Genomic DNA, 22,239 nt, shown 5'->3' on the forward strand with positions numbered 1-22,239 from the left:
TGCTGTTAGAAACATTCCATGCCTGCAAATGGAGAGATCTGCTCCCGCCCACCGCCACATACTGTTCTGGGGGTTCTCTCCCCATTGCCCAAGCCAATTTGGGTGGTGGGTGAGGATGGGGGTGGGGAAAGGCTCCTGCACAAGAAGAAGTCTTTATATGCAGGGCTTCCACTGAGGTTCATGCCCCTTGGGTCTGGGATTCTTAAACTTCAGAAAATTTTTCCTAACTTTAGCTTCAGTTCCAGTTACAGATAGGTAGCCGTGTTGGTCTGCCATAGTCAAAACAAAAAAAATTCCTTCCAGTAGCACCTTAAAGACCAACTAGGTTAGTTCTTGGTATGAGCTTTCGTGTGCATGCACACTTCTTCAGATACACTGAAGTGTATCTGAAGAAGTGTGCATGCACACGAAAGCTCATACCAAGATCTAACTTAGTTGGTCTTTAAGGTGCTACTGGAAGGAATTTAGCTTCAGTTGTGATTATAGAAGCATCAAGAGAAACAAACGGACAAGAAGTCACTCTGCATATCAGCAAAGTGGGTTATCTAAAGAAATGCAAAAGAGAACTGAAAAAAGATGCGAAGAGGAAAAGCCATAATATAGTGGTGCCCCGCAAAACGAACGCCTCGCAAGACGGAAAACCCGCTAGACGAAAGGGTTTTCCGTTTTGGAGGCGCTTTGCAAAACGAATTTCCCTATGGGCTTCCTTCGCAAGACGAAAGCCCATAGGGAAATCTCCGGGACAGCGGGGAAGCGCAGCGCGTCTTCCCCACTGTCCTCGGACCTCCTTCGAAGGCTGGCGGTGGGGCAGAGAGACCTCCTCTCGCCGCCAGCCTTGGGATGGCTGCTCCGAAGGCTGGCGGTGGGGCGGAGAGACCTTCTCCCCGCGCCAGCCTTCGGATGGCTGTCCTGAAGACTTGCGGTGGGAGGAGGGTTTTCCTTCCCACTGCCAACTTTCAGAATGCTGTTCTGAATGTTGGCGTGGGGAGGAAAAACCCTCCTCCCACCGCAAGCCCCGGGAACAGAGAAGCGCTGCGCGCCTTCCCCTCTGTTCCTGTACCTGTCCTGAAGGCTTGCGGTGGGGAGAAAAGCCCTTCTCTGCACCGCCAGCCTGGCAAGCGGTCTCCATAGGAACGCATTAATTGATTTTTAATGCATTCCTATGGGAAACTGTGCTTCGCAAGACGAAAAACTCGCAAGAAGAAAAAACTTGCAGAACGAATTAATTTCGTCTTGCAAGGCACCACTGTACGTTCAAACCGAAGAGGGTTCAACGCCCAAGTGCCGCACTGCTTTTGATCACTTCTCAGCTTCACCAGCCCTATTTGGGATATTTCCTTGAACCAATAACCTGGTGCAAACTGCTTCACACTTTCAGGTTGTCAACTCTGATGTACATGCTGTGTGCAGATACCTTCAAGAAGAGAATCAAAGAATGTGCACCAACCCTCTAGCAGAAATTGCCAATGCATGCTACCAGTTTAAACAAAATAAGAATTTATTTAGAAATATTTCTCAACTGCCCTTCAGACAAGGATACCAAGGTGATGTACAATGCACATAAAAAAACAAGGTACAAATGCAACACAACATCACACTGGGTAATTAACACAGTGTCCTACACATGTTGTTGGACTACAACTCCCATCAGCCACAGCCAGCATGGCCCATGGAAAGGGATGGTGGGAGTTGTAGTCAAGTATCATCTGGAGGACACCACTTTGACTACCCCTGGCGAACAACAAGGATAGGGAAACTGTGACCCTCCTGATGTTAGGAAGAACTTTCTGATGGTGAGAGCTGTTCGACAGTAGAATGGGCTCCCTCAAAAGGTGGCAGACTCTCATTCATTGAAGGTTTTTAAGCAGAGGTTGAACAGCCATCTGTCATGGATGCTTTCGCTGAGATTCCTGCTCTGCAGGGAGTTGGATTAGACAACTCTCAGGGTCCCTTCCAACTCCACAATTCTATGCTGATGGATTATAAACTCCCATCATTCCTCATCACTAGCAATGCTGGGCGAGGCTGCTGCAGCAACATCTGCAAGTCTTCCAATGGTGTTGGACTACAACATCAGGCCTACTACGCTGGATCAGAGATGACGGATGTTGTAGTCCAAGCAACTTCCAGAGGGACACAGGTCCCCCATCACTGGCATGAATATCAGATTGATGGAGCACTCAAAGGATAATTTACTTCTGCCATTTACTAATATCCTGGGCCATGTTAAGGGCTTCTAAAGCTCAGGCTCCTCCCTGAAAGTCAGGAAACCATCAGGAACCATCTCCTAGGCATAGTAGGGTTCCTACTGGAATGGAAATTGGGAAAACTCTCACACATGTGTCAAAGTAGTTGGGTCACACCCATGGGATTATTTGGATCCAGAAATAGTATTCTATTTACACTTGGGTTGGGGTTTTTTTGGGGGGAGGGGAGTATTTCCTTTGCTGCAGCAGTGGTGAATGGATAGCACTGGCAATTCATTGTTCAAGACACCCACACGTAATCCCAGTGAACTAGGAAGAAGTAGGCCCTGGAAATGTTTGTGTCAACGTTTTCACACTTGCACAGACAAATCAATATCCTATGTGTACCCAGGGTAACACTTCCAGTGAAGACAAAGCAAATTGCTTTATTTCCGAGAAGACCTAAAAGCCATGAACTGATTCAGAATCAGCTACGAAGCAGATTCCAACATGAGCTCCTCCTAAGAAGACCAGCTCTCAAAAAAAAAATAATCAAAAAAAATCTGCATTTTCAGCTTAAAATGATGGCCTACATGTGCAGGGGGTGGGAAGGTGGGTGACACAACACACACACACACAAACCCCAATCCTCAAAAATCTCTCAGAGAATAGAATGTTTGAATATATTATACAGAAACATCCAAAGAATCATAAACAATTATCTGTTCGGGTTTCTTGAGCTACAGCAAACAGTTCCAGCACAAAATGTAACTGAAAAGAAAGAAGGAATGCTTTGCAGTAAGAAAAAAAATAGAGTGCACACACGACACAGACACACATATCCATGCATAGTGCAATGCCTCTTCCAAACCCCAAATCCAGCAAGACCACTGCCACAAAATGAAGTGTTAGTACTTACAGTTTTATAAAAACCTTACAAAGCAGAAAGGTGATCTCATGTAACCCCAGGGATCTCAGCTGACCCTAGGGAGGAGAAAGACCCAAATGCAGACTAACCATCCATATTCTCCCCATTATGTTACATGGGCTGGTGCTGCCTAAAACAGCATTATCTACAGCCCAGCACCGAACCACTGTATATTGACATTAAATTCAACGCACAAAAATGGAATCACAGCACAGTTGTCCCTCTCCCCACCCCCAGCCATGCAAGCTATTTAATGCCCTGTCAGATCTGAGACGCACAAAACAGTATACCTGGTGGGTGTTTTTTTTTTATAAAAAAAAAACAAAACACCTCCATATCAAATGTCTGCAGGCTTTAAGAGACCACATGCAACTTTCAATACACTGCAATTTATTCCTTAAATACCTTATGTCATCTGCAGCACAATCAGGAAATAAAGAGGTTCCTTAATGCTTGTGTCACCCTCTAAATGCAGCCAACCTTGCCTGTCACCAGCCTCCATGGAACTTACCCAATCAAAATACTCCCAAGGCTTTTAAGATTGTCTACTTTATTCCGCTTGAATACAATGGACAACCTAAATTTCAAACTAGATCAGGACAATTTTTTTCATCCTACTGTTTATCCTCCATCTTTATTTGGGTTCCTTCTCTCCGCACATCCCCCCCCCCCCCGTTTTCTTTCTTTTTTTTCCATGACTGCAGATTTATAATACCAGCTGCCAGTTAGGGCAGGCTGGATTTTCAGAAACATCATAATGCACGTAAAAATTCCGGCGTTCCTGACGATTTCCTGTTTTAGGAAGTCACAGTTTTCTAGCCACAGAACCCCCAAAGGCAAAGAAATGTTTAGTGCTCCAATATAATCTCTGAGAGCCTTTGTTCTTCCTTTTGCCACATTCCTTATTGCTTTCTCCTACCTCCCCCGCTCCCTTTCTCTTGAGTCTCCAGCTTCAGGAGAAGATGCAAAATGCCTGCTCTAATCCAAGCACACATTTATTTTTTAAGGAAGGAAAACAAATCTAATGCTCCGAAGCTTTGAGTCAGGAGGAGACATTCCTTACCAGCTGATGTACTGTCCATCCGGTTTCCTATTTGTATGTAATTAATTCTCGAGTATTGTAATTCATGCTACTAGTAATCCACTGGAGTTCTACACAAAACCTTTAAAAAAAAGGCATCCTCTCTGTTGGACTGCAGAAGCCTCCATTTACAATACAATTTAGTAAGCAAAATGCATAGCTTATCTGGCATTTGTACGCACACTCAATGTCTGCCTCAAAAACTCCTTTTCCTTACCTCTCAAAAAAACAAAAACAAAAAACGAGAGAGAAGGGAAAGGGACAAGGTTATTTAGTTTGGCCGAAAGAGGAAGGACATAAGAAATCATTACTTTTTTGATGATTAGATGGAAAATTATAAAAGTTCAATGGGCCAGGAATGCAAAACAGCCCTCTACCATGTGGTCCATGATTTATGATTGTCATACAGGGGCCTGTTCTTTTATGAATCAGCAGAGGAAAGAGAATTCCTGCTTTTAAGGTACTGTACACCAAACAAATGCAGTACTGTTAGCCTGGCTATCAATATAAACCATAGCTTTAATCCTATTAAATCTGGACAAATTTAATTGTGTTTCTTCACCTAATTTAGACCACTGCTTTTTTTCCACCAAGGTGCCTGGGTGTGCAACCACAAAACTGCATTCAGGCTCTGCATACATGTTCCTCAATGCCATTGTGATCATAGTCAAATAATACCATAGCTCACCTTGTGTACCTTGGCCTGTGACAAGATTTTTGTTTTGGGTTTCTTTTTAATGCCAATGATCAGCTATGCAACCACAGATGCATAGCCACTGCAAACCTGAAAGGGTTAAAGGCAGCCCCAATCAATAGGCCTGCAAGGAGAAAAAGAAGAGAGAATGCCTTCTAAGCCTCTTTGGAAAATGCTTTCATGAGCAATTCTACAACAACACACAGGGTTCCTCTTGGCCTTTAACAGTGACACAACACACAGAGAGACATATAGACTTAATAATGCTATTTTCTTTCCTGAAAAGAAACGACAGCAGCACCCTGTAAATACAAAACAGCATGCAAAAGCAGCAATCCTGACTCACAAGCATAGAAATACAAATCTTTCAATCCATTTTTTTTTATTTTGTGCAGCTGGAAAAAACAAAAACACCACAACCCAACACCTACATATCCAAGTGTGCCACCTAGCAAAGCAAACCATTTTTTTTCCCTTTACAAAAAGGGTGATAAATCTCAGTTCTTGTCCATTACTTCAGCAAAAGCAAACCAAAAAAAAAAAAAAAGGAGATTAAAAAAAGGCATGAACCAGCCAAACGTAATCTCAGTTACTGAAAATATGTACACAGATACACAGAATCCTTTATGACTATTACAGTAGCCACATACCAGTGCTGTGTGTCTAAAGTGTGCATTCACATATTGTTATGGGATGGTATCTTTCTGCAAGATCCTCTGCTTTTGGCTGCCATGGAGGGAGGAAGCTCTCCCACTGTAGTAGCTCAATGACTGCATTGTGTTCAGGAGCTGATCTGCCTCAAACCAGTTTCAGCCGGTTCTGGTCACCCTACATAAAAAGCTATGGCAACCCTCGCTGAGTTGCCAACAAGTCCCTGAAAATCAGAGGGACTCTGGTTGTTTTCTTCTCTGGTGCAAGGGCAATTTCTGCCCTGGGTGCCCTCCTGTTTTCAATCGCAGACCCCCTTCCCCCCCCCCCTACACAAGCACACAACACCACAACAGCATCACACCCCCAGCCTCCTCCTTTCGTCTTCCTCCACAACTTACCTCCCCCAGAAACCTGGCCGAAAAGCTGTGTGTGTGTCTGTAGCTAACAAAAGAGAGACCGCAATAAAAATAAAAAGAAATCCCCACAGGATCTCCTTTTCCTGCACAAAGGATTCTCGGACAGAGGAGCAAGAGGGTGGCCGCTGCCAAGCAGAGTCCCCCCCCCTCCCCCAAATCGCGGCTCCCCAAGAGAATAAGATGCTTCTAATGAGAGCCATCGCTTCTCTTACTGCCCTGCTCACCAGGGCATCTTCAAAGCAAGGCTTCCTGACTCAGAAACCAACTGGTCCTTGCAATGTTTAGGGAGGCTGAAAGGAATCCTCTGCCCTGGTCCAACCTCTTATTATGGGTCTGTTCGACCCATCCTGGTGGTTAGAGCAACACATATCTAAAACCCTGGCCTTGTGGAGACATGGTCCCGTCCCCCCCTTCTCACTTGAAGATCAAGGCCTTTCCCTCACCTACCAACATCTCCATCCTCATGAAGAGCTGTCTATCCTTTGCAAATGGATGCTGGAGTCCACTGGGGTTGGTGGGGTGGAAGGCAGGGAGCCAAAGGCAGAGAGACCCAACTTATTCTAATTCTGCCTTCATCCTCCTGCCCGTTGAGGTCTACAAGGTCAACAGGGAGACTAAGGAGGAGAAATCGCAACAGGCAGGTAGGCAGGAGTGGGCTGGCTTGAGAGCTGATTCAGGTTGGTGGAGGCAGTGCCCCATTCACCCTAATGGACCAATGAGGGATGCTATGGCATAAAGTGCAACACCAAACCATGGTTTTCCACACGTCCCCTGGACACAGGCTCCAACCTCTGCCTTTAACAACCTTAGGGGGGCAAGTTCGATCATTTCTTCCACTACATCTCCCGTCATCCATTTCTACTGGTCATTCTGACTGGGGCAGATGGAAAATCAACAACATCTGAATTACCCATGAGGGTAATTCAAAACCATTTTTACCAGTTTCTTTGTTTGTATTTGCATAGGCTGTTTAAAGGATTAATCTATTTCATTCAATCCGGGATGGGGAAGCTGAGCTGTTGGGACTCCAATTCCCATCATTGCCAGCCAATATGGTCAACAAACCATCTGGTGAGTCCAACATCATCTGGTGGGTCACCGGTGCCCCATCCATGACAGGGCAGAAGGCTCAAATTTTCTTAATAGCTTATTGCCAACCCTAGAACAGAGCAACTACCATTGACTAGGTTTGCAAACCAATACAGGAGTCTCCACCACCCTGACACAATTACAGCTTCCTTATCTTATTTCCCTCCTATTTCTGTTTTATACTATAACAGCTTAGCTGCTTCCATACTGGGAAGATATGGAATTCTGCATTGCCCAACCACCAGAAGACCTGATCATGCTAGGATCCTCTTGATACCATCTCACTATCACCCACCCCCACTTTCTTCTCAACAACGTGGGTCCTACCCACATTTTCTCTACCACACTCTTCCTCATCTCCTTCCATACTCTTGTCACATGCTGCCACCCCTTGCTCAAAAGTCCCTCGCCATTGTTCCTAGGTGCAGGACCACAGCTCAGCAGCAAACCACACATTTTGCATGCAGAAGGTCCCTGGCATCTCCAGTTTAGGTAGCAGGTGATGTGAAAGGCTTTTGCTGGAGAGCAGACTGGGCAGGTCTAGACGGACAAATAAGTCTAGCCTAGTATAAAGCAGCTAACCAATAGTCCTAAGATCTCTACAGAGGTGAGGCCCTTTTGTTATCTTGGCAACACAGGGACACTGAAAACCCACCCCCTTCCAAAGCAAGCACAAGTAACATAGCTTTCGCTACTCCCATACTGGTGCAACATCCAGTGAGTAAGATTTACTACCCATTGCTGCAAGAAAACCATGTTTACTAAGAACTCCAAAATCCATAGCTGGGCATTAACTTCATTGGGTGGCACACTTTTGGGTTGGATGCAATCCCAAACATTGCTCAACTGTGGATCTGCACCTCCCTACTCCTCCTCACCTTTATGGACCAACATAGCAACCTTTCTTGTTCCTATTTACTAAAGGGTGCCTTCAAGGTGTGAGCGACCTCACCCTGTGGCCCCATCTGACAGCCAATCAACGATTCCTGGCCTCTGGGTCTTTTCAATCCAGCTCCACTCTAATTAGGGCTGCGAAAGTTACGCACCCATTACCTGGGAGTAAGCGCCACTGCAGAAATCCTGAGTAAAAGGGCGCAGGCCTGCGCTGCACCAAGAGGCCCAGGAAGGGCGCCGCGGGCGAGAGCAGGAGGCTGTGCCAGTTTTGGAAAAACAAAAGAGGCCCAGAAGGTATAAATGGAAGAGGCCATTGTGCTGCAGTCTCCTGCGGGTTCTTCCGGCACGCAAGAAATACCCACTTATGGGCTGTGTGTGCATGGGGCGGGGGGGGGGGGGAGCAGGGAGCGGACATGGCCTCCTAATGCATTTAACGTTAAGAGACACGCACACAAAGAAAGGCCCTCCCCAGGAAAATCGCTTGGCCCCATATCCGGCTGCAAAGAAAGCACTTTAAAGGGGGGGGCTGTTTAAGCACACATGCTTTATTTATTTTTAAAAAGCACACAACGGCGTTTGAAATTTAGCCAGGAGAAGGCCTCCCTCCCGAGGCTTGGCGATGCAGGCCAGCTCCAAGATGCCCCCGGTAGCAATCCCTTCTCCCGGGTCTGCAGCGCGCGGCAGAGGCCTAATCTCCGGCGGCTGCTGCAACAGCAGCAGCAGCAGGCGCCTTGCCTGTTCCCGGGCGAGCTCCCGGGCTGCAGAAAGGCTCCAGCGGCCTTCCTGCCAGGCAAGCCCCGGCTTCCTTCCCTAGCTTCTCCCGCGCGGCTGCTGCAAGTGCTCTGCAGCTTTGCCTCGCTTCACCACCACCACCACCCGGCCAGGACGGTTCCTCCTTTCCATGCCGCGTAGGCGCTGCAGCGGCAGCTCCGGAGAGGAACTAAGCGTCTGCTGCTTTTGGATTTTCCTTCCCTTGCGAGCTCCTGCAAATATCCAGGAGGGAGGGAGGGAGGGAGGGGGTGTTAAAATAGCATGTCCTGTGTATTTTATTTTTTAAAGGGTTCTCCCGTGGGAGGTGCATCAGGCAGAGGCCCCACCAGGGTGGGAAAGAAAAGAGGCAAGGAAGGGAAATCAGCACCATCATCATCATCATCGCCACCAAAAAAAAACCACCGCCTCTCTCCTTTTTTTTTTCTCTCTCTCTCCCCGGCTCTCCCCGCACCGCATGCAAACTGCTCACACCCCCATGCAAACAGACCTGCTGCTGCTGGTAGCCTTAGGCAAGAGGCCAGTGTGCTGCCACCCGGGGAGGGGCTGTTCCTGCAAGGGGTGCTTTCAGGCAGACATGTTTAAGAGCTCACTGCTCTCTCTCCTTTGCCAAGAGGAGCCTGCAGAGAGGAGAGAGAGCGAGAGAGAGAGAGGCCTGGCTTTAAAAAAGATGGTTGCACATAATGGCAGGCAAGGCAGGCAGAGGGGGAGAGCGCGCGCGAGGCTCTTGCAAGGACTAGGAGGGGGAAAGGTGGGGGTGGGGGATGCCTCTGTGGCTTGGAAAAAGGGATGGATGGATGGATGGATGGATGGGGTTGGGTAGGTGGGTGTGTGGAAGAGATCTCCCCTGTGGATTCAATTTAAAACTTGTCACCAGAGTGTGAAGAAAACGGAGGCGAGGGGGGAGAGAAGCAATTTATTTTTCCCCCCTTTTATTGGTGGTTCGTCTCTAGAAGCTTCTCTCCCACCAACCCCCCCACTTTAGAAATCAGGGGTTCCCTCTTGTGGAGAAAGGAGTTAAAAGCCATTCCCCTCCCCTGGCATGTTTTAATTACAGGCAAGGAAGAAAAGGCGAGGCTCCTGAGGTGAAGAAAAAAAGGGACCTGCAAAAAGGCTGCAATGTGCAGGGATTGCGATGCTGGTTGCGTTTTGCAACCTTCCTCAGGAAACTAGATTGAGCAGGCCGGAGTTGGGCTGACAAGGAAACAAAAGTAAAGAGGTCCCCCCCCCCTCCCCTCCACCCACCTTCCTTGAGGTAAAGCTCAATTAAAATGTGTGTATCTGACATGTGTGTGTAGTATAAATCTGAATAATTTTATATTTTATACCATAGGTTGGAAGGTGGGTGAGATAGATAGATACACACACATCCACGTACATAACAAACATGGATATATAATTCAGGTGAAAAAAGAATGATGGATTTTCCTCAGACTGATATTCTCAGGGGTTTGGGGCGGGGCAGTTGTGCCCTTGGGACGCAGGTGGCGCTGTGGGTTAAAGCCTCAGCGCCTAGGACTTGCCGATCGAAAGGTCGGCGGTTCGAATCCCTGCGGCGGGGTGCGCTCCCGCTGCTCGGTCCCAGCGCCTGCCAACCTAGCAGTTCGAAAGCACCTCCGGGTGCAAGTAGATAAATAGGGACCGCTTACCAGCGGGAAGGTAAACGGCGTTTCCGTGTGCGGCTCTGGCTCGCCAGAGCAGCGATGTCACGCTGGCCACGTGACCCGGAAGTGTCTCCGGACAGCGCTGGCCCCTGGCCTCTTAAGTGAGATGGGCGCACAACCCCAGAGTCTGTCAAGACTGGCCCGTACGGGCAGGGGTACCTTTACCTTTTACCTTTAGTTGTGCCCTGTTTTTAAAAGGCTCTGTCTACATGGGAGCAAATAGGGATGACGAAGCAGAAAATGGAAGCAGGTTTCCCTTCATCTCTAGTTTGGGCCTCATGAAGAAGTCTTGAGGAATAAGGGCAGAAGAAGAATGAATGTGAGCTACCCTACCACTGGTTCTAGTTTTAATGTCCACATTAAACGTGCTCACATTTGCTGCTAACAACCTGCTTCTGTGGAGGTTTTATCTTGGTTCATTCTTACCTTGCTTTATACAGCAAATGTGCCAGTGTTAAAATCATAAGGATGTCTTTGTTTGGGAGCATAATTCACATGGCTCAATAAAAACAGAAGACATTTTAAACCCTTGATTTAACCCCCCCCCACACACACACACATGTATGCAGATATTTTTTCAACTCTGCACCATGGAGGCAAGGAAACAAGTTCACTTTTATTTTCTTGGCCCATTCTCAAGTGAGGCTCTTGACTACTTCTCTGATAAGCATCTGTATTCTTGGAAAATTAGGTTTTCTTAACTGACAAAGCAGCAGCATCCATCAACTATGCATCACAGCAGTTCTCAGTGCTTTTGCAATTAATCTGCATGTCAACACCTTTTTTGTTCTGGGAACTGCATTGCCTGTTTTTCCATAGCATAAATGCAGTGCCCATTTCCCCAACCCCTCTTTCTATAGGTGCATTTTTTTCACTCTTGGGGGCATATTTGCATGCATACCATGCGTTAGGAGCCAAGGAAAATTCCTAGCTTCAGGCCATGAGTGTAGGAGGGGCCAAGGGAGCAGCTGCCCCCCCCATCAATAAAATTCAATACAAATACGTAGCAAACAGGTTCTGTCCCCCCCTTAAAAAAAGGCCTGCCCCCTCTAACAAAAATCCTGGCTACACCCATGCATTAGGTCGCCATATTTGTCAATTTTGCCCAATATTGTCTTATTTAGCAGCTTTCCATGGGATCAGGCAGAGAAGGTTCTTTCCTGTTGCCTGACCCTTCTTAATAGAGAAGCTGAAGATTGAGGCTGGGACTGTCTACATGTAAAAGCATGTGATTATCTCTTTGCTAACAGCAAATTTGCATCTGCAAATTGGAGCCGGTCAGTCTCAAAACTTCAGTGAGTTAGATTTTCTGCATGTGAAGATAGGCTCTGGCACATTGAGGGGGTGAGATCAATGTGGGTTCAGTGGTCAAGAAGGTGGTCACTGCACATGCAGTAGAGGGAAATGCTAGCTGGGAATGACGGGCGTTTGAAGGGTCTCTGGTTCCCCACCTCTGAGTTAAGACCATATTCTACTCAAAGCTGTTTATCAATACCTAATTATTATGAGCCTTGGACAGACCCAATGCGACCATTAGGAATACTTGGGTAAGGTCGGCGGTTCAGATTGGCGTGATGGGGTGAGCTTCCGATGCTCTGTCCCAGCTCCTGCCAACCTAGCAGTTCGAAAGCATACCACCATGAGTAGATATAGGTACTACTGCGATAGGAAAGTAAACAGCATTTCTGTGTCCAACACGGTGTCCCATTTCGCCAGAAGCCGTTTAGTTATGCTGGCCACATGACCCAGAAAAGCTGTCTGCAGACTGCTGTAAACGAAATCTGCCCTTTTTCCCTTATGGGGTATCCAAGAGCCTGTTCCCTATTGGTAGGAGAAAATAACAGAGGCCAACCAGAGAATATTGAGAAGCAAAGCAGCTAGTAAGCCTGTTCCTTATTAAACTGTTGGAACAGGGTGCTCGCTTACCAACATGCAGGAGGGAGGAGGACACCAGAACATTGGTGTGCAAGCTCTTATATAGACTTTTGAAATTGCCCACCCTGTAGCCCAAGACCACCCCCCAATACATCATACATACATCACTGAAGGGGCTGTCTACAGCAGAAATTCTGTCTCCCAGGACCTGATAATGGTCACTGGTTGCATTACTTGGGCAGTCTGGCCATTCTTTTGTGATGGTAAATACTCAGTTCCTGATTCCAGGTCACAGGCTCACCCTATTCATACAGAGATACGCCCTTAAGACAGGATTTGTGAGCAAAGAGAGAATGGGGAGGTTTTCCCATTTCCTTCCTCCTTGCAGAGAAACATTTGAGGTCAATTTGGGAGAGTCAAAATGGTTTCAGGACTGATTTCCTGTACTGTTTCAGACATGTGGTTTATATATTTATGCATGTGTTTACCTGGTACATTTATGAACATTTCTATATTTGACACCTTAAATTCTTATAACAAGACAGGCTCCCTCGGCCTTAAAGCGGAGATGAGCGCCACACCCCATAGTCAAATTCAACTGGATTTAACCACCTACGGATCCTTTCCCTTTCCCTTTTACTACTTGGGTAGCAGCCAGGGCCAAGGTAACGTGGGAACAGAGTCATTTTGGAAGGTGAAATAAATGAGCATATTGTTGTCCATTTGAACTCTAAATTAAAACAATTCTTAAAAAGGAGTCTTTAGACAACCGAACCCTTAAATTTCCCCATTTCAGTATGTCAGATAAACACACAAGTTTATTAGTAGCAGCACCTTTCTCGAAGCTGTATTTTAGAAAGAAAACCCTTACCTCATCTGCCCCCGCATTTTTGGTGGACTAACAAACGTGTATGTTTCATTAAATTTTACCTGGAAGTCAAAAATATTTCTATCAAGCATCTTTAAAACTTTTATTAAAACAGCAGTAGACTAGAAGCTTAATTGCTAACTTGGGGCATGTTCCCAAAGCGATCAGCGTTGTGTTATTATTTACAAACTTAAACAATATATTCACTACTGTTTGTGAGAGGCCTTTAATATGATTTTTAATGTGCTTTGTATTACTTCCTAAGATTTCAGAAAAAGACAAGATTGCCCTTAACTACCGATCTCCCCCTGTAAAGGGTATCAGTGGCGTAGCGTGGGGGGTGCAGGGGGGGCCGGCCACACCGGGCGCAACATCTGGGGGGCGCGCTCGCACTCGCAGCTCTCTGCCCCTACCTGGCTCACTTGGGTTAGGGGGCGCAAATTACTTGCCTTGCCCCGGGTGCTGACAACCCACGCTACGCCACTGAAGGGCATGGTGTGAAGACAGGAAGCAGCAACCTAGAGCTGTTCAGTGCGTAAGTGTGAGGTGAGCCAAGAACTCTATGGAGTCTGTTTCATAACAACAGAAAAGTGGATCACAAACATGACCAATCCTTTTTAGGATGAACTCCCAGTACATTTGCGGTGGCAGTGAGACCAAAAAGCTTTGGCCAGTGCTTTGAACAGAATGTGCACACTAGAACAGATTTTCCCAAATTGTGGTCCATGGGCCAACCTTCGTTCAGGTGGTTTGCAACATGTCCATGGATTTGTGGTGAAGACAATATGGCACATCCATCAGCTTAGTTAATATTGATTTTTAACTGTATTTTAATTGCTGCCGTGATTTCTTAACGCTGCATTTTATTGCATTAAGGTTTGAATTATTTGGAATACAATAAAATACAGCATGTAACAAATAAAAGCAGTAATAAAAATTTTCGCAGTTTAAAACCATCTAGCATGGTGTATTGCAATTGCTATACAATAATAGGCAGAAAGATTGAGGGCACAAGGAGAAGGGGACGACAAAGGACGAGATGGTTGGACAGTGTTCTTGAAGCAACAGCATGAGTTTGACCAAACTGGGAGGCAGTGGAAGACAGGAGTGCCTGGCGTGCTCTGGTCCATGGGGTCACGAAGAGTCGGACACGACTAAACAACAACAAAATAGGCAGAAAAATCATTAAGTGGTAAGCCGCGTTTGGTTAGAACATGGTGCTGATAATGCCAAGGTTGCGGTTTCAATCCCAGCAGTCCTGCATTGCAGTGGTCCTCAGGGTCCCAACTCTACAATTCTATGATTCTATGGCCCTTGGCAATCTCGAGTCCATGGAGGGGGGAATTTGGGAACTAAATGCTAGAATATTCTCTGAATGAGCAGAGGTTCTGTGACATATAGTCAAGGGTCCCTTGGTATATGAGTTGATGTTTACATGGTTTCCTTCAATGTAGGAAGTTTGAACACTACTGCTCTAGAGTTCTGATCTTGGTCCCTAAAAACTAAATTATTCAGCCTCAAGAGGGCAGCACTCTGATATACTGTAATATAGGCTTCCTCAACCTCGGCCCACTAGATGTTTTGAGACTACAGTTCCCATCATCCCTGACCACTGGTCCTGCTAGCTAGGGGTCACGGGAGTTGTAGGCCAAAAACATCTGGAGGGCCGAGGTTGAGGAAGCCTGCTGTAATAGCTAACGGCAAACCTTAGAGTTGCAGAATGATAGACTGGACTGGCCCAAGGCATTTTGCTGCCCGAGGCTAAGGAGAAGAGAACACACACACCTCAAATCCCTGTACAGAAGTCAATTGTACTGGCAGATAAGACATTTATATACTACTTAATCATGGACATTTCCATGTGATGTACAGAAAACCAAACCACACAGAAAATGAAATGGCAAAACAATATCACAAAACCAAAGATTACCTTAAAATGAGTAAGAAATTATTAGGCACACACCGGAAGATTAGTAAGGAGGGTGTCTGTGCAATCTCACTTAGCCAGGAGTTCTTCAAGCTTGAGCTTCCTACACTGAATTTACAACTGAATCTTACTACAAATCCGCTAGCAGGAAGGTAGCACAACATCCTCCAGAAAACCTGAAGATAGCAGGCACATTTAAGGGATTGCAGAGCAGGCCGTGTGACGTGCACAACTCTAGTCTGCAACAGAGGTGCTTGGCTGGGGACTTTGGAGGAATAGCCAGTGGGTTGGATCTGCTGCTGAAGAGGTCACTGCCTAATGGTAGAGCCGGCCCTGCATTTAATTGTGCTGGGAACAGACATTCCAGCTCCACTCAGGACTGTCCCAGGACATTTGTTTCCTGAAACCAAGCAGCTAATGATGCCTACCCACAAGTCAAGGTGGGTAGCGCTCACGGCTGGTCAAAGCTGAAGACCACTTGAGTGCTCTCCCAACATCCCAAATCATCTGCCTGAGGCAGCCAACTCATTTTACCTAATGTTGGAGCCAGCTCTGGCCTATAGAAAAACCTCTCTCACACACAAAATTTCCTTTTTACCCTGTTGTTTCATACCTTCCAACATTCCTAAGATGTTTCTCTTTGTGAAACATGGGGTTGTATCAAAATACGTTCTGCTCAAAGTATTAATGGACCTCTATTAGTCATGTTTGATGCTTTTTTGTCATGGTTGGTATTCATCAGTACAGAATACTATCGCCTCTTTTTTGCTCCCTGTGGCAGCCATTTTGTGCTGGCCTCCTTGGCACTTTTCTCAAGTTTTGAATACTGGCACCTTTTTTTAAACCAAAAAAAGCAATGCTTGTGTCCATTAATTTCAATGGGTCTGCTCTGGGGAATGAATAACATTGGACGCAATCCACCCTCAAACTGCGAAACCAGTGTTCAAGGGCGAATTTCTGAGGTGGAAACATGAGTGCAGGAGTATGGTGGCAATTTTAGAAACGAGATTTCATGCTGCTGCTCCCATTGTATCATTTTTTTAAAAAAATATTTTTTATTAAGGATTTTCTTGTTTTACAGAAGTGTAGTGCCTCGTATTTTCTTCTTCTTCTTCTTCCATGTAACGTTTTTACAAATCTGTTTCATCCCATTGTATCATTTTGATTCCTTCGATACCTTTAACTCTACAATCAAACTTTTCCGGAACAAGCTCTTCTAGGACAATTACCTGGCCTTTGAACGTATGACTCAAATTCGGCGAGTGTTAAGTGCACACACAATTAATGCCTTGTCTAATCAGGCTCATCCGCTTAGGAAAACTTGAAAATGCCAGTTTCTCCACATCTCTTTGTTGTACCAGATGTACGGTTTTGCTTCTCTTAATATGTATTAAAGATATGCCGGTCACCGCTGAATAATTCATTGCACACACGCCTGATTAAATAGCAGCTCGTACTGATTAATAAGCGTGCCGTTAGCCTTTTGCAGATGGCACTGTCATCAGCTATTTAAGCCCTGTATGCTCACCTGCATGGAAACATAAAGGGAAATGGTTGGCATTGAACTCTACATACAGGTTGCTGAGTGTATCATTTATATTAATGGCATGTCATCTCTCTACAGCCAAGCCCACATGATGCTAAAGCCGTCAAGTGATTTTGCCAGCTGGGAATATATGGGTGGCAGTGGGAAACCTTTGTTCAGGTCAAATTTATCCTCGTCTCCATTGCTAAATGGGTCCTCAAGGCACTTTCTAATTTTAAAATTAACATTTAGCAATAAATACAGGCAACCACCATTTACACATGCTCAATATGTGTGCAGCAAGGCTTCCAACATTTCTCCAATGAAAATAGGGATGTCCTATTTAATAATAATTATAATTATAATTATAATTATAATTTTATTATATATACCCCACCCATCTGACTGGGTTGCCTTAGCCATTCTGGGCACCTCCCAACATACAGTCATACCAACGCCTTGCGACTCAAATGTTTTGGCTACCAAACACTGCAAATCCGGAAGTGAGTGTTCCAGTTTGCGAACATTCTTTGGAACCCAAACGTCCAACCCAGCTTCCAATTGGCTGCAGGAAGCTCCCGCAGCCAATCTGAAGCTGTGCCTTGGTTTTCGGAAGTCAAATGGGCTTCCGGAATGGATTCCATTCGACAACCAAGGTACGACTGTATATAAAAACATAGTAAAACATTTTTTAAAACTTTCATTATACAGGGTTGCCTTCAGATGTCATCTAAAGGTTGGCTCAGGTGTTGCATAAGCATACCCTCCAACATTTTGCTGAAGTCCTAAGGAAAAGCAGGAAATTCTGGGGTCAAATCAGAAGCAGGGACGGCTTCTGTAAATCTAGGACTATCCCTGGAAAATAGGGACACTTTAAAAACAAAAAGACCCCACTGATTTCCATTTAGTAGCAGTGCTAAGGTAACATTATGAACTCTCTGAATTTTCATTTTAGGATGAATAATGTGCCTTGTTAGTGCTATTACGTAGAAATCAAAATTGGATATGTGAAAGTGGGTCCCATATTCCAGGCTTGAAGTCAGAAGTGGGTGTCTGGCCTGGGCAAGTTGAAGGTCACTGGTACTGTTCATTAGAATAGTGAAAAAGTTGGGCAAGCCCCATAAAACTGTGGTTTGCTCAATAGTACTTCATCTTTCCTTTCCCTTTTGTCCCCCAAACAGGAAAACATTGCCATGAGGTGATGATTCTCTGCCACTGTCTTCTGGTGAAGATTAATTTTGAATGAATTCCCCCCGCCCCCAATGTGAATAAGGATCTAACCACATCCCAGAAAAAAGAAAAGGAAAACCATAGATTGCAGTCTTTCGGGAACTGCTGGACTGACATTGTGCAAACTAATTGGATATTTCTCTCCAAACTCTTTAAAAAGCTCATGGTGTGTAAATAATAGATAATTCCATTTCTATCCTCTGTGTGTGTTGGGGGGGGGGGGAGCAGGGGAAATTAAACCAAGAAAATAATAGAACTGATCACAGCTGAGGAAGTGTTTTTTCCAAGTGTGTAGAACAGCGACATCTAGGAGCTAGCTAATTAATTGCACAGCGGCTATCTTAAATATCACTGTAGTAGCCCTGCTGGTATATGCATGCAAGGAAGACTGGTGACTGCTTAACCACTTTTACTATCCTTTTATTTTTTAAAATTTTACTAACCACTCAAACAAGAAAAATGGATTTCAGGGCAATATAAAAAGAAATTTAAAATATAAATCCTGCCAGCTTGTTCCTGACAAGGATTTGACCCCCCCCCCCCTGTCATTCGCTCTGGCTCCAGCTACTGTCAAGTTCCCTGTCTTCTGGCCTACAAATCCCAAAGAACACCAGCCACGATTGCCTAAAATGGCACATGGAGAGGGGTCTTCTACAAGCCAAAGACCAATGGAATAGTTAAAGTTTGGAATTTGTTGTTGTTGTTGTTTAGTCATGTCCGACTCTTCGTGACCCCATGGACCAGAGCACGCCAGGCACTCCTGTCTTCCACTACCTCCCGCAGTTTGGTCAGACTCATGTTTGTAGCTTCAAAGACACTATCCAACCATCTCGTCCTCTGTCGTCCCCTTCTCCTTGGGCCCTCCATCGTTCCCAGCATCAGGGTCTTTTCCAGGGAGTCTTCTCTTCTCATGAGGTGGCCAAAGTATTGGAGCCTCAGCTTCACGATCTGCCCTTCCAGTGAGCACTCAGGGCTGATTTCCTTAAGAATGGATCGGTTTGTTCTTCTTGCAGTCCATGGGACTCTCAAGAGTTTCCTCCAGCACCATAATTCAAAAGCATCAATTCTTCGGCGATCTGCCTTCTTTATGGTCCAGCTCTCACTTCCATACATCACTACTGGGAAAACCATAGCTTTTACTATACGGACCTTTGTTGGCAAAGTGATCCCCTTCATGGATCACTGCCTTGCCGTGGCGAAGGGGCTTGAAGAACTCAGAGAAGCTATGAACTATGCCGAGCAGGGCATCCAAGATGAACAGGTCATAGTGGAGAGTTTTGACCAAACGTGATCCACCTGGAGGAGGAACCGGCAAGCCACTCCAGTATCCCTGCCAAGAAAACTCCATGGACAAAGACAACAGGCATATAAAAGTTTGGAATATCCCCACATAAAACTGCTGATGTTTGTGATGGCCCACTTAATGATTTCCCCCCCAACAATTGTGGCAATTGTATTGCTCTGTGCTAGATGCTGTATCATTTTCCATTGTATTTTTCATCACACCTTTTATTTCTTTAAAGATAAAGGTAAAGGACCCCTGGACGGTCAAAGGCAGCTATGGGATTGCGGAGCTCATCTCGCTTTCAGGCCGAGGGAGCCGGCATTTGTCCACAGACAGCTTTCCGGGTCATGTGGCCAGCATGACTAAACCGCTTCTGGTGCAACGGAACACCGTGACGGAAACCAGAGCGCACAGAAACACCATTTACCTTCCCGCCACAGCGATGCCTATTTATCTGCTTGCACTGGCATGCTTTCAAACTGCTAGGTAAGTAGGAGCTGGGACAGAGCAACAGGAGCTCACTTCGTTGTGGGGATTTGAACCACCAACCTTCTGATCAGCAAGCCCAAGAGGCTCAGTGGTTTAGACCACATTGTTACCCGCATCCCAATATTCTTTATAAGAAATGAAAGATTCAATAACTGCACACGGGACACCTGATGAGGTTTTACGGACCATAGGTTTGGGAGAAATCGCAAGAGATTTGGAAGTTCAGAACATATATTTACTTTCTGGTATAATTAATGTGGAATGAGTACCCTCTAGTGGAAAAGTTTGGGAACAACCACATTTGTACTTTGTGTCTCAGAATTGGTATTTGTTATTTTTTTGCACACCTACCAGGAGATCCCTGCTGGATCAAACTTAACACCTATCCAGATGAGCATTGTGTTTAGTGCAGTGGCCAAACAGATGTCACCCAGGAAGTCATGAGAACAATAGCAGTGTTGCTCCATAGATTAATAATTTGGAAGCATGGTTCTCTAGCACCAGAATTAATATACAGCCAACTTGGCTAGTAGCAATTTGATGATGACCCTCCCTGGATTTGCCTAATCCCATTTTGTTTTTTTAAAGAATACTGGTTTTTCTATATATACATCCTCTAACATTTCTCTAACAATTTCCCATATTTCCTCCCCCTCCTCATATTCCCATTTTGTTTTATTTCCGTATTACTCTCCCTGTGTATTGTTTCCCAACAGTGGCGTAGCGTGGGGGGTGCCAGGGGTGCCGGCCGCACCGGGCGCAACTTGGGCAGGGGGCGCACTCACACTAGCAGCTCTCTGCCCCTACTAAAATCCACGGGTTAGGGAGCCCGCGCTCGCTCGGCTTGGCGAGGAGGTCGCAGAAGGGGGAGAGCAAAGCCTTCTGCCGCGGGCAAAAAAAGGAGAGGAAGCCGGGCGGGCGGGCTGGCGGGGGTCTGGCTGCGCCTGCTGCTGCCATTGCCGCTGCTGCCGGGCTTTGACAGCTTGGCGAAGCAGAGGGAGAGGAGCTTTATGGTAATTGCGGCTCTCTCTCCACTGGCCGCGCCGAGCAGGGAGTCTGGCGAGGGGGCGGGAAGAGACTTCCCCCCCCCTTTTTTCCACCTTGCCTGGTCAAAAAGTCTCCTCAGGGCGCCCTCAGGCAGGGCAGGGCAAGGCAAGCAGAGCGAGGAAGAGAGAGAGGGGAAGGGGGGGGGAAGCAGCCAGGAAACAATCAATTAAGGAGAGAAAGCGAAAAGCCTTGGAGAAAGGGAAAAAAGGAAAGAAAAGAGGCAGCTCCGGGAGAGCGCGGGGGAAAGAGAAGCCTCGCTGCTGCTGCTTGGGAGAGTAAATTACTGTACTTGCCTTGCCCCGGGTTAGGGGGCGCAAATTACTTGCCTTGCCCCGGGTGCTGATAACCCACGCTACGCCGCTGTTTCCCAAAATTTTCCCAATACATATAGTCTTACTTTTTGTTATATACAATTGTGTTTGTTTATTCAAACCCTGCCAGTGAGTCCAATTCTTTATGTTGTCTCTTCATATATGTTGTAAATGGTTCCCATTCTCTTTTAAAATCTTTGTTATCCTTTTCATGTAATATATCTGTTAATTTTGCCAGTTCTGCATATTCCGTAAATTTCCCTCACCATTGTTCTTTCGTTGGTATTTCTTCTGTCTTCCAAGCTTGTGCTAATATAATTATTGTCGCTGTTGTTGCTGCCCATTTTAAAGCCATCCAACTCGGTAGCCATCACAATGTGGCAGCAAATTGTATATATAATGCATAATTTTATTTGCATGTTGCCTTTCCACAGTTCAAACCATGGTCAAGGCGGCTTACAGAATGGGTGAAAAAACGCCTAACTACAACATAACAAAAGTAGTCATAAACAATAAATAAAACATTAAAAAATACACAAACTGAACGATTTCCTCATAAATCATAAGATCTAAAATATACCAAAAACCCCAGCTACAACCCCCACCTCAAAACTTCCTCTTGCCTGTCCTATGCCCCCCCCCCATCTTTAATTATCTTCCTTGAATTCCATGGGGCATAAAACGGTAAGAAGAAGAAGAAGAAGAAGAAGAAGAAGAAGAAGAAGAGGAGGAGGAGGAGTTGTTTGGATTTGATATCCAGCCTTTCACTCCTTTTAAGGAGTCTCAAAGCGGCCAACAATCTCCTTTCCCTTCCTCCACCACAACAAACACTCTGTGAGGTGAGTGGGGCTGAGAGACTTCAGAGAAGTGTGACTGGCCCAAGGTCACCCAGCAGCTGCAGGTGGAGGAGCGGGGAAGTGAACCAGGTTCCCCAGGTTACGAGACTACCGCTCTTAACCACTACACCACACTGGCTCTCATCGTGTGTTAATTAGCTTTGGCTGCATCGTGTGTTAATTATTTTTTGAAGAGTGGCTGTATAAAAGAAAAGTAATGCAAAGTGGAAAAAAAATCTGATGGATCGGGGAGGTTTCAGCGGAAAGAAGAGAGTGTTTTTAAAGATTTGAGAAAACAGGAGGAAGGGTGTTATCAGTATCTCATAAACATATGGTCAATTATTCAGGGTTTTTGGTTTTTTAAGTGCTCTTGTTGTATTGTTTGATTTATTATTGCTTAATTGTTATAAAAACGTCTTAATATTTCTTGATGCACAGTATAAGAAACTTCTAATTAAAACAAAACACGTTCTTA

At 45.7% G+C, this 22,239-nt stretch overlaps 1 protein-coding gene and 2 long non-coding RNA genes across 12 annotated transcripts in view; 2 read left to right on the top strand and 1 right to left on the bottom strand.

Annotated features, from left to right (window-relative positions):
* ZNF532 (zinc finger protein 532) overlaps positions 1 to 9,319 on the bottom strand; it is a 56,620-nt gene extending 47,301 nt beyond the window's left edge. The window contains exons 1-2 of one of the 10 annotated variants that reach the window (XM_083702581.1): positions 5,939 to 6,075; positions 4,884 to 5,013 (exon numbers count right to left, since the gene is read on the bottom strand). The gene's annotated coding sequence lies outside the window, so the exon portion shown is untranslated. The other 9 variants (XM_083702585.1, XM_083702577.1, XM_083702578.1 and 6 more) reach the window with 9 other exon arrangements.
* LOC310827216 overlaps positions 1 to 19,716 on the top strand; it is a 114,696-nt gene extending 94,980 nt beyond the window's left edge. The window contains exons 2-3 of the long non-coding RNA XR_014556220.1: positions 17,357 to 17,962; positions 19,326 to 19,716. This is a non-coding gene — a long non-coding RNA (uncharacterized lncRNA). The remainder of the gene's footprint in view (positions 1 to 17,356; positions 17,963 to 19,325) is intronic.
* Positions 9,265 to 13,435, top strand: LOC310827211. Its single transcript, XR_014556214.1, has 3 exons — positions 9,265 to 9,397; positions 9,765 to 9,962; positions 13,380 to 13,435. It is a non-coding gene; the product is annotated as an uncharacterized lncRNA (long non-coding RNA).
* Positions 19,717 to 22,239: the final 2,523 nt, after the last annotated feature.

Source organism: Podarcis gaigeae, assembly GCF_964106915.1.
Source record: "Podarcis gaigeae genome assembly, chromosome: 11".
Taxonomy (NCBI): Eukaryota; Metazoa; Chordata; class Lepidosauria; order Squamata; family Lacertidae; genus Podarcis; species Podarcis gaigeae.